The sequence below is a fragment of the Triticum aestivum genome, chromosome 1B, assembly GCF_018294505.1.
Source record: "Triticum aestivum cultivar Chinese Spring chromosome 1B, IWGSC CS RefSeq v2.1, whole genome shotgun sequence".
Classification (NCBI taxonomy): Eukaryota; Viridiplantae; Streptophyta; class Magnoliopsida; order Poales; family Poaceae; genus Triticum; species Triticum aestivum.
Window position 1 is genome coordinate 557957365 of NC_057795.1, and position 11907 is coordinate 557969271.

Below are 11907 nucleotides of genomic sequence, written 5' to 3' on the forward strand. Positions count from 1 at the left end.
TGGAAACCAATATGATGGAAAATAGACCCGGGGGTCATAGGTTTCACTAGAGACTTCTCTCAAGATAGCAAATAATATGGTGGGTGAACAAATTACTGCCAAGCAATTGATAGAAAAGCGCAAAGTTATGACAATATCTAAGGCAATGATTATGAAATATAGGCATCACATCTGTGTCAAGTAGACTGACTCCTGCCTGCATCTACTACTCCACACAACGATCGACTCCTGCCTGCATCTAGAGTATTAAGTTCATGAAGAACAAAGTAACACATTAAGTAAGATGACATGATGTAGAGGAATAAACTCAAGAAATATGATGTAAACTCCATCTTTTTATCCTCGATGGCAACAATACAATACGTACCTTGATGCCCCTACTATCACTGGGAAAGGACACTTCAAGATTAAACCCAAAGCTAAGCACTTCTCCCATTGCAAGAAAAACCAATCTAGTTGGCCAAACTAAACCAATAGTTTGAAGAGAGTTACAAAGATATCAAATCATGCATATAAGAATTCAGAAAATATTCAAATAACATTCATATATAAGTTGATCATAAATGCACAATTCATCGAATCTTGACAAACACACTGCAAAAGAATATTACATCGGATAGATCTCCAAGAACATCATGGAGAACATGGTATTGAGAATCAAAGAGAGGGAAGAAGCCATCTAGCTACTAGCTATCGACCCGTAGGTTTGAGGTAAACTACTCACGCTTCATCAGAAGGGCAATAGAGTTGGTGTAGAAGCCCCCCGTGATCGAATCCCCCTCCGACAGGATGCCGGAAAAGGCCCCTAGATGGGATCTCACGGGTATAGAAGGTTGCGGAGGTGGAAAAATGTTTTCGTGGATGCTTCTGGTGGTTTGTGGATATATGTGAATATATATGACGAAGAATTAGGCCAGGTGAGTCACGCGGGGCCCACAAGGTAGGGGACGCGCCCTCCCCCCTTGTGTCCGCCTCGTGGCTCTTCCGACTTGATCTCCAAGTCTCCTGGGTATCTTCTGGTCCAAGAAAAATCATCACGAAGGTTTTATTCTGTTTGGAATCCGTTTCGTATTCCTTCTCTTGGAAGCTTAAAAACAAGGAAAAAACAGAAACTGGCACTGGCTCTAGGTTAATAGGTTTGTCCCAAAAGTAAAATAAAATAGCATACTAATGCATATAAAACATCCAAAACAGATAATATAATAGCATGGAACAATAAAAAATATAGATATATTGGAGACTTGTCAATCCACATGCCCTCCAATGATGCTAGATGCACCGTCGTGCGGAGACTAGGCCGGGAGAACCTTATTCCATGTTTTGAGAGTCGTCGCTGTGTGTACGGTTCAATCATACACTAATCATGCACGCAAATGTGTACGATCAAGATCAGGGACTCACGGGAAGATATCACAACACAACTCTAAAAGTAAAATAAGTCATACAAGCATAATATTACAAGCCAGGGGCCTCGAGGACTCGAATACAAGTGCTCGAACATAAATGATTCAACGGAAGAGTACTGACATAAGTTAAACAAGTTTCCATAAGGTGTGTTTTATTAAGTATCCAGTTCTAGTTTTCATAAGGTCAAGGTACAACTCCGGGTCGTCCTTTTACCGAGGGACACGACTATTCGAATAGATAAACTTCCTTGCAGGGGTGCACCACATAACCCAACACGCTCGATCCCCTTTGGTCGGACACACTTTCCTGGGTCATGCCCGGCCTCGAAAGATCAACACGTCGCAGCCCCACCTAGGCCTAATAGAGAGGTCAACACGCCGGACTAAATCCTGAGCGCGCAGGGGTCTGGGCCCATGGCCCATTGCACACCTGCATGTTGCGTGGGCGGCCAGAAGAAGACCTAGCCTGCCTAATACAAGAGCAGGCGTTCCAGTCCAATCCGGCGCGTGCCACTCAGTCGCTGACATCTAGAAGGCTTCGACTGATACCACGACGTTGAGTGCCCATAACTGTTCCCACATAGTTGGTTAGTGCGTATAGGCTAGTGGCCAGACTCAGCTCAAATACAAAGATCTCGTTAAGCGTGTTATTATGAATTAACTGCGAACGCCGACCAGGGCCAGGCCCACCTCTCACCTAGGTGGTCTCATCCTGCCCTGTCGCTCCGCCACAAAGATCCACTCAAAGGCCATCGGGGAAGTATGTCCTTTTAGCCCCAATCCATGAATCAACCACGGGTACTCAACGAGCCGACCCGACTTTAGTCACCATCTGTATAGTATGTATGAATGTAAGTATATACCCATGATCACCTCCCGAGTGATCACGGCCCGATAGTATAGCAAGGCAGACTGGCAAGAATGTAGGGCCACTGATGATAAACTAGCATCCTATACTAAGTATTAGGATTGCGGGTAAGGTATCAACAATTGTAGCAACCATGACATGCTATGCAACAGAATAGGATTAACCAAACATTAACATGCTACACTACTCCAACGCAAGCGGTAGAGGAAAGAATAGGCGATATCTGGTGATCAGGGGGGCTTGCCTGGTTGCTCTGGCAGGAAGGAGGGGTCGTCAACTCCATAGTCGAATGAAACAGCAGCAACGTCGGTCTCGGTGTCTAGCGAGAGAAGAGGGGGGAGAAACAATAAATATAATGCAAACATATGCATGACAATGCATGACATGACAAGTAACGACACTCGGTGTGCCCTAACGCGGCAGTAGGTGGTACCGGCGAAGGGGGGATACATCTGGAAAGTATCCCCGATGTTTCGCGTTTTCGGACAAGGGAACCGGAGGGGGAAAGTTGCATGTTTGCTATGCTAGGGATCTATGGCGGATGAACAGGCTGCGTATTCAGATTCATCTCGTCGTTCTGGGCAACTTTCATGTAGAAAACATTTTCATCTGAGCTACGGTTTATTTTCTATGTTTTTCTAAAGTTTTAATCATTTTTTGAATTTATTTATCTATTTAATTCTAACATTATCCAGAATAGTGTCTGCTGATGTCATCATGATGCAATGCTGAGGTCATCAGTCAATAGTGCGGTTGACTGGGTCAAATATGACCTGTGGGTCCAGTGGGACCCACCTGTCATTGAGATAGAGGTGAAATAGGATTTGTTTTAAACTAATTAGAACTAACTAAGTCTGGGCCCCATTAGTTAGTGAATAATTGGCCTAGATTAATTAATTAACTAATTTAATTAGCTTATAGGTTGGGGGGCTACTGGTCAGCTGCTGGGACCAGCCTAGTCAGCAAGTTGACCACGGTCAACAGGTTAGCCGGGCCCCTAGGTCCACCAGGTAGTGACCCAAATGAGCCCCAACAGTAGGCCACGTTGGCGGGCGGCGGAGATTCACCGCCGGCACCGAAAACCCGGCAGAGTCGGGCGGACCTCTCCGAAATTATGCCACGGTGCAAGTAAGGGGGCGCGGGTGGGCTCTTTTGAACGCCCGTGCCATGGAACATTGAATGGGGGCGGTGGCTTGGCTGGAGGTGAACCGTAGCGTCGCCAGCGACGAGCGGGGCAGACGCCGGGGCTCGGGCGAGTTCGATGACGGGGCTGCGGGGCACGGTTCGTTCCGGGGCTAGGTGCATTCGAACGCACGCGACAACGCGCGTCGAGTGGCGGTGGTCGCAGGCATGGGGGTGGCAGGGGTTGAGCGGTGCTTCGAGATCAGGTGGCAGCCGGAATCGCAGCTCGACGGGGACGGAGCTAGGAGCAGTGAGAGGATGCACTGGAGAGAGCACCGGTGTCGCCGTGTTGCAGGGAGCACGGTTACACGGTCTAACGCGAGCCGTGCGTGTGGTGACCGCGACGGTGAGCTCGACGGTGGAGCCATAGCTTGGCAATGGTGGTGCGTCACGCACGACTAGCTACAACGCGAAAATGGAGCAAGAACAGGGAGAAGAAGGGGGTGGAGCTCACCGAGGGGCACACGAAAGGCCTGCGGGGCACGGGAGCGCAGAGGCGAGGTAGACTCCGATGCGGTGGAGCTTGGTGTCCGAAGGTTGAAGACGACCTCGTCCACGTCGTTGCAATGGCGCGGAGCTCAAACCAACAGTCGAGGACGATGAGGCAGTCGATGAGGGAGCTTGGCGACTCGCTGGCGCGGTGCCTGGAGGACAATGGCCATGGCTATGTGACGGTCACGGCCATGGGAGCGTTCGGACGGGGGCGGATCTGAGGAACGAGTGGGAGGCGGAGATCTGTGAGGAGAGCAAGGGTGAGTGGGAGAGGGAACCGTGGAGGCGTGGGCATGGCGGCGTTATCCCATCAGCGAGGACGACGACTTGGTGCGACGGGGACGCGCCCCTGTGTTGGGGATCGTTGCAGAAATTAAAAATTTTCTACGCATCACCAAGATCAATCTATGGAGTAACTAGCAACGAGAGGGAGGGGAGTGTATCTTCATACCATTGAAGATCGCGAGACGGAAGCGTTGCAAGAACGCGGATGAAGGAGTCATACTCGAAGCGATTCAGATCACGGTGGATTCCGATCTTAGCGCTGAACAACGGCACCTCCGCGTTCAACACACATGCAGCCCGGTGACGTCTCCCGTGCCTCTATCAAGCAAGGAGGAGGGAGAGGTTGAGGAAGATGGCTCCAATAGCAGCATGACGACGTGGTGGTGATGGAGTGGCAGTTCTCCGGCAGGGCTTCACCAAGCTCGCGCGGAGGAGGAGAGGTGTTGGGGAGGGGAGGGGATGCGCCTTGGATGTGGTGTTGCAGCCCTCCCCTCACCCCTCTATTTATAGGGAGAAGGGGGAAGGGGGCCGGCCCCTCTAGATGAGATCTAGAGGAGGGGGGGCAAGGGGGAGGGAGCTTGCCCCCCCAAGCAAGGGGGCGCCCCCCTTAGGGTTCCCCCCAACCCTAGGCGCATAAGCCCTAGGGGGTGGCGCCCAGCCCACTTAGGGGCTGGTTCCCTTCCACCTACAGCCCATAAGGCCCTCTGGGAAAGGTGGCCCCTCCCGGTGGACCCAAGGAACCCTCCGGTGGACTCGGTACAATACCGGTATACCCCCGAATATTTCCAATGACCGTATGACGACTTCCCATATATAAATCTTCACCTCCGGACTATTCCGGAACTCCTCGTGATGTCTGGGATCTCATCCAGGACTCCGAACAACATTCGGTAATCACATACAAATCTTCCTTATAAGCCTAGCGTCATCGAACCTTAAGTGTGTAGACCCTACGGGTTCGGGAATCACGCAGACATGACCGAGACAGCTCTCCAGCCAATAACCAACATCAGGATCTGGATACCCATGTTGGCCCCCACATGTTCCACAATGATCTCATCGGATGAACCACGATGTCGAGGATTCAAGTAATCCCGTATACAATTCCCTTTGTCAATCGGTACGTTACTTGCCCGAGATTCGATCGTCGGTATCCCAATACCTCATTCAATCTCGTTACTGGCAAGTCACTTTACTCATTCCGTAATGCATGATCCCGTGACTAACCACTTAGTCACATTGAGGTCATTATAATGATGCATTACCGAGTGGGCCCAGAGATACCTCTCCGTCATACGGAGTGACAAATCCCAGTCTCGATTTGTGCCAACCCAACAGATACTTTCGGAGATACCTGCAGTGCACCTTTATAGTCACCCAGTTACGTTGTGACGTTTGGTACACCCAAAGCACTCCTACGATACCCGGGAGTTAAACAATCTCATGGTCTAAGGAACTGATACTTGACATTAGAAAAGCTTTAGCAAACAAACTACACGATCTTGTGCTATGCTTAGGATTGGGTCTTGTCCATCACATCATTCTCCTAATGATGTGATCCCGTTATCAATGACATCCAAGTCCATAGTCAGGAAACCATGACCATCTGTTGATCAACGAGCTAGTCAACTAGAGGCTCACTAGGGACATTTTGTGGTCTATGTATTCACACATGTATCACGGTTTCCGGTCAATACAATTACAACATGAATAGTAGAGAATTATCATGAACAAGGAAATATAATAATAATCATTTTATTATTGCCTCTAGGGCATATTTCCAACAGTCTCCCACTTGCACTAGAGTCAATAATCTAGTTACACTGTGATGAATCAAACACCCATAGAGTTCTGGTGTTGATCATGTTTTGCTCGCGGAAGAGGTTTAGTTAGTGGATCTGCGACAGTTAGATCCATATGCACTTTGCAAATATCTATGTCTCCATCTTGAACATTTCCACGAATGGAGTTGAAGCGACGCTTGATGTGCCTGGTCTTCTTGTGAAACCTGGGCTACTTGGCTAGGGCAATAGCTCTAGTGTTGTCACAGAAGAGAGTCATCGGCCCCGACGCATTGGGAATAACTACTAGGTCGGTAATGAACTCCTTCATCCAGATTGCTTCATGTGCTGCCTCTGAGGCTGCCATGTACTCCGCTTCACATGTAGATCCCGCCACGGCGCTTTGCTTGCTACTGCACCATCTTACTGCCCCACCATTCAAAATATACACGTATCCGGGTTGTGACTTGGAGTCATCCAGATCTGTGTCAAAGCTAGCATCGACGTAACCCTTTACGACGAGCTCTTTGTCACCTCCATAAACGAGATACATATCCTTAGTCCTTTTCAGGTACTTCAGGATATTCTTGACCGCTGTCCAGTGTTCCATGCCGGGATTACTTTAGTACCTTGCTACCAAACTTACGGCAAGGTTTACATTAGGTCTGGTACACAACATGGCATACATAATAAACCCTATGGTCGAGGCATAGGGGATGACACTCATCTTTTCTCTATCTTCTGCCGTGGCCGGGCATTGAGCCGAGCTCAATTTCACACCTTGCAACACAGGCAAGAACCCCTTCTTGGACTGATCCATATTGAACTTCTTCAATATCTTATCAAGGTATGTGCTTTGTGAAAGACCTATGAGGCGTATCGATCTATCTCTATAGATCTTGATGCCTAATATATAAGCAGCTTCTCCAAGGTCCTTCATTGAAAAACACTTATTCAAGTAGGTCTTTATGCTGTCCAAAAGTTCTATATCATTCCCATCAACAGTATGTCATCCACATATAATATGATAAATGCTACAGAGCTCCCACTCACTTTCTTGTAAACGCAAGCTTCTCCATAAGTCTGCATAAACCCAAATGCTTTGATCATTTCATCAAAGCGAATGTTCCAACTCCAAGATGCTTGCACCAACCCATAGATGGATCGCTGGAGCTTGCATACCTTGTTAGCATTCTTAGGATCGACAAAACCTTCCGGTTGCATCATATACAATTCTTCCTTAAGATAGCCGTTAAGGAATGCCGTTTTGACGTCCATTTGCCATATCGCATAATCATAGAATGCGGCAATTGCTAACATGATTCGGACGGACTTCAGCTTTGCTACGGGTGAGAAAGTCTCATCGTAGTCAACCCCTTGAACTTGTCGATAACCCTTAGCGACAAGTCGAGATTTATAGATGGTAACATTACCATCCGCGTCCGTCTTATTCTTAAAGGTCCACTTATTTTCTATCGCTCGCCGATCATCCGGCAAGTCTGCCAAAGTCCATACTTTGTTTTCATACATGGATCCTATCTCGGATTGCATGGCTTCAAGCCATTTGTTGGAGTCTGGGCCCGCCATTGCTTCTTCATAGTTCGAAGGTTCACGGTTGTCTAACAACATGATTTCCAGGACAGGGTTGCCATACCATTCTGGTGTGGAATGTGTCCTTGTGGACCTACGAAGTTCAGTAGCAACTTGATCTGAAGTACCTTGATCATCATCATTAACTTCCTCTCTAGTTGGTGTAGGCACCATAGGAACATCTTCTTGAGCTGCGCTACTTTCCGGTTCAAGAGGTAGTACTTCATCAAGTTCCACTTTCCTCCCACTTCTTTCGAGAGAAACTCTTTCTCCAGAAAGGACCCGTTCTTGGCAATGAAGATCTTGCCTTCAGATCTGAGGTAGAAGGTATACCCAATGGTTTCCCTACGGTATCCTATGAAGACACATTTTTCCGACTTGGGTTCGAGCTTTTCAGGTTGCACTACAAAAGAAATACACTTCCGTGATGATACGTGTTTGTCACAGTAGGTCGCGTTTTCTGTCATGCATGTACATCCATGATGATTTTATGACAGAATCAAGATAGTCATACCTGTGCTATTGTAGAAGTGTTCCATGACATTACCAAAATTATCATCACGGAAGTGTCCACTTCCATGATGATAAACCGTGCGTCACATAAGTGCTTTCGTCAAGGGTGACCGACACGTGGCATCCACCGTAACGGAACACCGTTAAGCTATCGGGTCGGGTTTTGGATCCGATAACCCGTTAACAGCCCCGACCAATGGGGATTTTCCACGTGTAAAATCATCATTGGCCGGAGGAAACACGTGTCGGCTCATCGCTGGGACAGATGCCATCCACTCATTGGACAGAAGGCGTCTATGATACGTCGACATGTGGCACGGCCCAACAGAGGCCCATTCCTGTGAAAAGGCCGGCCCGTTTGACTTAGTCAAAAGGTGGCAGGTCGGCCCATGGAAAGCCTGTTAACGGCATGTTCGCATATAGCCCATTTACAGCCCGCTAACCCGAGGCCCGTTACGCCCTATTCGAATTAGGCCCAGTAGCATCATCTGGGCCATCCAATATGATTCCAGCCCGTTTTCACTTCTGGCCCATATATGGCCCATGACGTCTTTCGGCCCATATGAGGCCCTATGTAACTCTTGGCCTATTAACGGACCATGGTGAAACTGGCCTGTAATGAACAGTGTATCACTTTACACCCATTAATAGCCCGTGGTGAAACTGTCCCGTAAAGAATAGTGTATCACTTTATACCCATTAACAGCTGATGACCCACAAGTGTAGGGGATCGCAACAGCTTTCGAGGGTAGAGTATTCAACCCAAATTTATTGATTCGACACAAGGGGAGCCAAAGAATATTCTTGAGTATTAGCAGTTGAGTTGTCAATTCAACCACACCTGGATAACTTAGTATCTGTAGCAAGGTATTTAGTAGCAAAGTAGTATGATAGTAATGGTAACAGTGGTAAAGGTAAAGATAGCAAAAGTAATATTTTTGGGGTTTTTGTAGTGATTGTAATAGTAGCAACGGAAAAGTAAATAAGCAAAGCACAATATATGAAAAGCTCGTAGGCAATGGATCACTGATGGATAATTATGTCGGATGCGATTCCTCATGTAATAGCTATAACATAGGGTGACACAGAACTAGCTCCAATTCATCAATGTAATGTAGGCATGTATTCCGAATATAGTCATACGTGCTTATGGAAAAGAACTTGCATGACATCTTTTGTCCTACCCTCCCGTGGCAGCAGGGTCCTAGTGGAAACTGAGGGATATTAAGGCCTCCTTTTAATAGAGAACCGGATCAAAGCATTAACACATGGTGAATACATGAACTCGTCAAACTACGGTCATCACCGAGAAGTATCCCGATTATTGTCACTTCGGGGTTGTCGGATCATAACACATAATAGGTGACTATAGACTTGCAAGATAGGATCAAGAACACACATATATTCATGAAAACATAATAGGTTCAGATCTGAAATCATGGCACTCGGGCCCTAGTGACAAACATTAAACATAGCAAAGTCATAGCAACATCAATCTCAGAACATAGTGGATACTAGGGATCAAACCCTAACAAAACTAACTTGATTACATGGTAAATCTCATCCAACCCATCACCGTCTAGCAAGCCTACGATGGAATTACTCACGCACGGCGGTGAGCATCATGAAATTGGTGATGTAGGATGGTTGATGATGACGACGACGACGAATCCCCCTCTCCGGAGCCCCGAACGGACTCCAGATCAGCCCTCCCGAGAGAGATTAGGGCTTGGCGGCAGATCCGTATCGTAAAACGCGATGAAACTTTCTCTCTGATTTTTTCTCTGCGAGACGGAATATATGGAGTTGGAGTTGAGGTCGGCGGAGCCTCAGGGGGCCCACGAGACAGGGGGGCGCGCCCAGGGGGGCGAGGGCGCGCCCCCACCCTCGTGGACAGGGTGTGGGCCCCCTGGTTTTGATTCTTTCTCGAGTATTTTTTATATTTTCCAGAAAGTGCCTCCGAGGATTTTCAGGATATTCCGAGAACTTTTGTTTTCTACACATGAAACAACATCGTGGTAATTCTGCTGAAAACAGCGTCAGTCCGTGTTAGCTTCATTCAAATCATGCAAGTTAGAGTCCAAAACAAGGGCAATAGTGTTTGTAAAAGTAGATACGTTGGAGACGTATCAACTCCCCCAAGCTTAAACCTTTGCTTGTCCTCAAGCAATTCAGTTGATAAACTGAAAGTGATAAAGAAAAACTTTTACAAACTCTATTTGCTCTTGTTGTTGTAAATATGCAAAGCCATCATTCAGGTTTCAACAATATTATAAACCATACTCACAATAACACTTAGGTCTCACAATTACTCATATCAATGGCATAATCAGCTAGCGAGCGATAATAATAAAACTCGGATGACAACACTTTCTCAAAACAATCATAACACGATATAACAAAATGGTATCTCGCTAGCCCTTTCTGAGACCGCAAAACATAAATGCAGAGCACCTTTAAAGATCAAGGACTGACTAAACATTGAAATTCATGGTAAAAGAGATCTAGTCAAGTCATACCCAATATAAACCAATAATAATGAATGCAAATGACAGTGTGCTCTCCAGCGGGTGCTTTTTAATAAGAAGGTGATGACTCAACATAAAAATAAATAGATAGGCCCTTCGCAGAGGGAAGCAGGGACTTGTAGAGGTGCCAGAGCTCGATTTTAAAATAGAGATTGAATAACATTTTGAGCGGCATACTTTCGCTGTCAACGCAACAACTATGAGATGGCGGTATCTTCCATACTACATGCATTATAGGCAGTTCCCAAACAGAATGGTAAAATTTTATACTCCCCCAACCACCAACAAGCATCAATCCATGGCTTGCTCGAAACAACGAGTGCCTCCAACTAACAACAATCCTGGGGGAGTTTTGTTTAATTATTTTGATTTGCTTTGATCTTTTTGGATCATGGGACTGGGCATCCCGGTTACCGGCCCCTTCTCGTGAATGAGGAGCGGAGTCCACTCCTCTTGAGAATAACCCACCTAGCATGGAAGATATAGGCAGCCCTAGTGGAAACATGAGCTGCTCGAGCATACAAAACAGAATTTCATTTGAAGGTTTAGAGTTTGACACATACAAATTTACTTGGAACGGCAGGTAAATACCGCATATAGGAAGGTATGGTGGACTCATATGGAACAACTTTGGGGTTTAAGGAGTTTGGATGCACAAGCACTATTCCCGCTTAGTATAGGTGAAGGCTAGCAAAAGACTGGGAAGCGGCCAACTAAGAGAGCGAGAATAGTCATAAACATGCATTAAAACTAATTTACACCGAATACAAACATGAGTAGGATATAATCCACCATGAACATAAATATCGTGAAGGCTATGTTGACTTTATTTCAACTACATGCGTGAACATGTGCCAAGTCGAGTCACTCAATTCATTCAAAGGAGGATACCACCCCATTATACCACATCATAATCATTCTAATAGCATGTTGGCACGCAAGGTAAACCATTATAACTCAAAGCTAATCAAGCATGGTACAAGCAACTATAATCTCTAAATGTTATTGCAAATATGTTTACTTCATAATAAGCTGAATCAGGAACGATGAACTCATCATATTTACAAAAACAAGAGAGGTCGAGTTCATACCAGCTTCTCTCATCTCAATCAGTCCATCATATATCATCATTATTGCCTTTCACCCGCACGACCGAACGATGTGTATAATAATAAGAGTGTACGTGCATTGGACTAAGCTGGAATCTGCAAGCATTCAACTCAAGAGAGAAGACAAAGTAATATGGGCTCTAAGTTAAATAA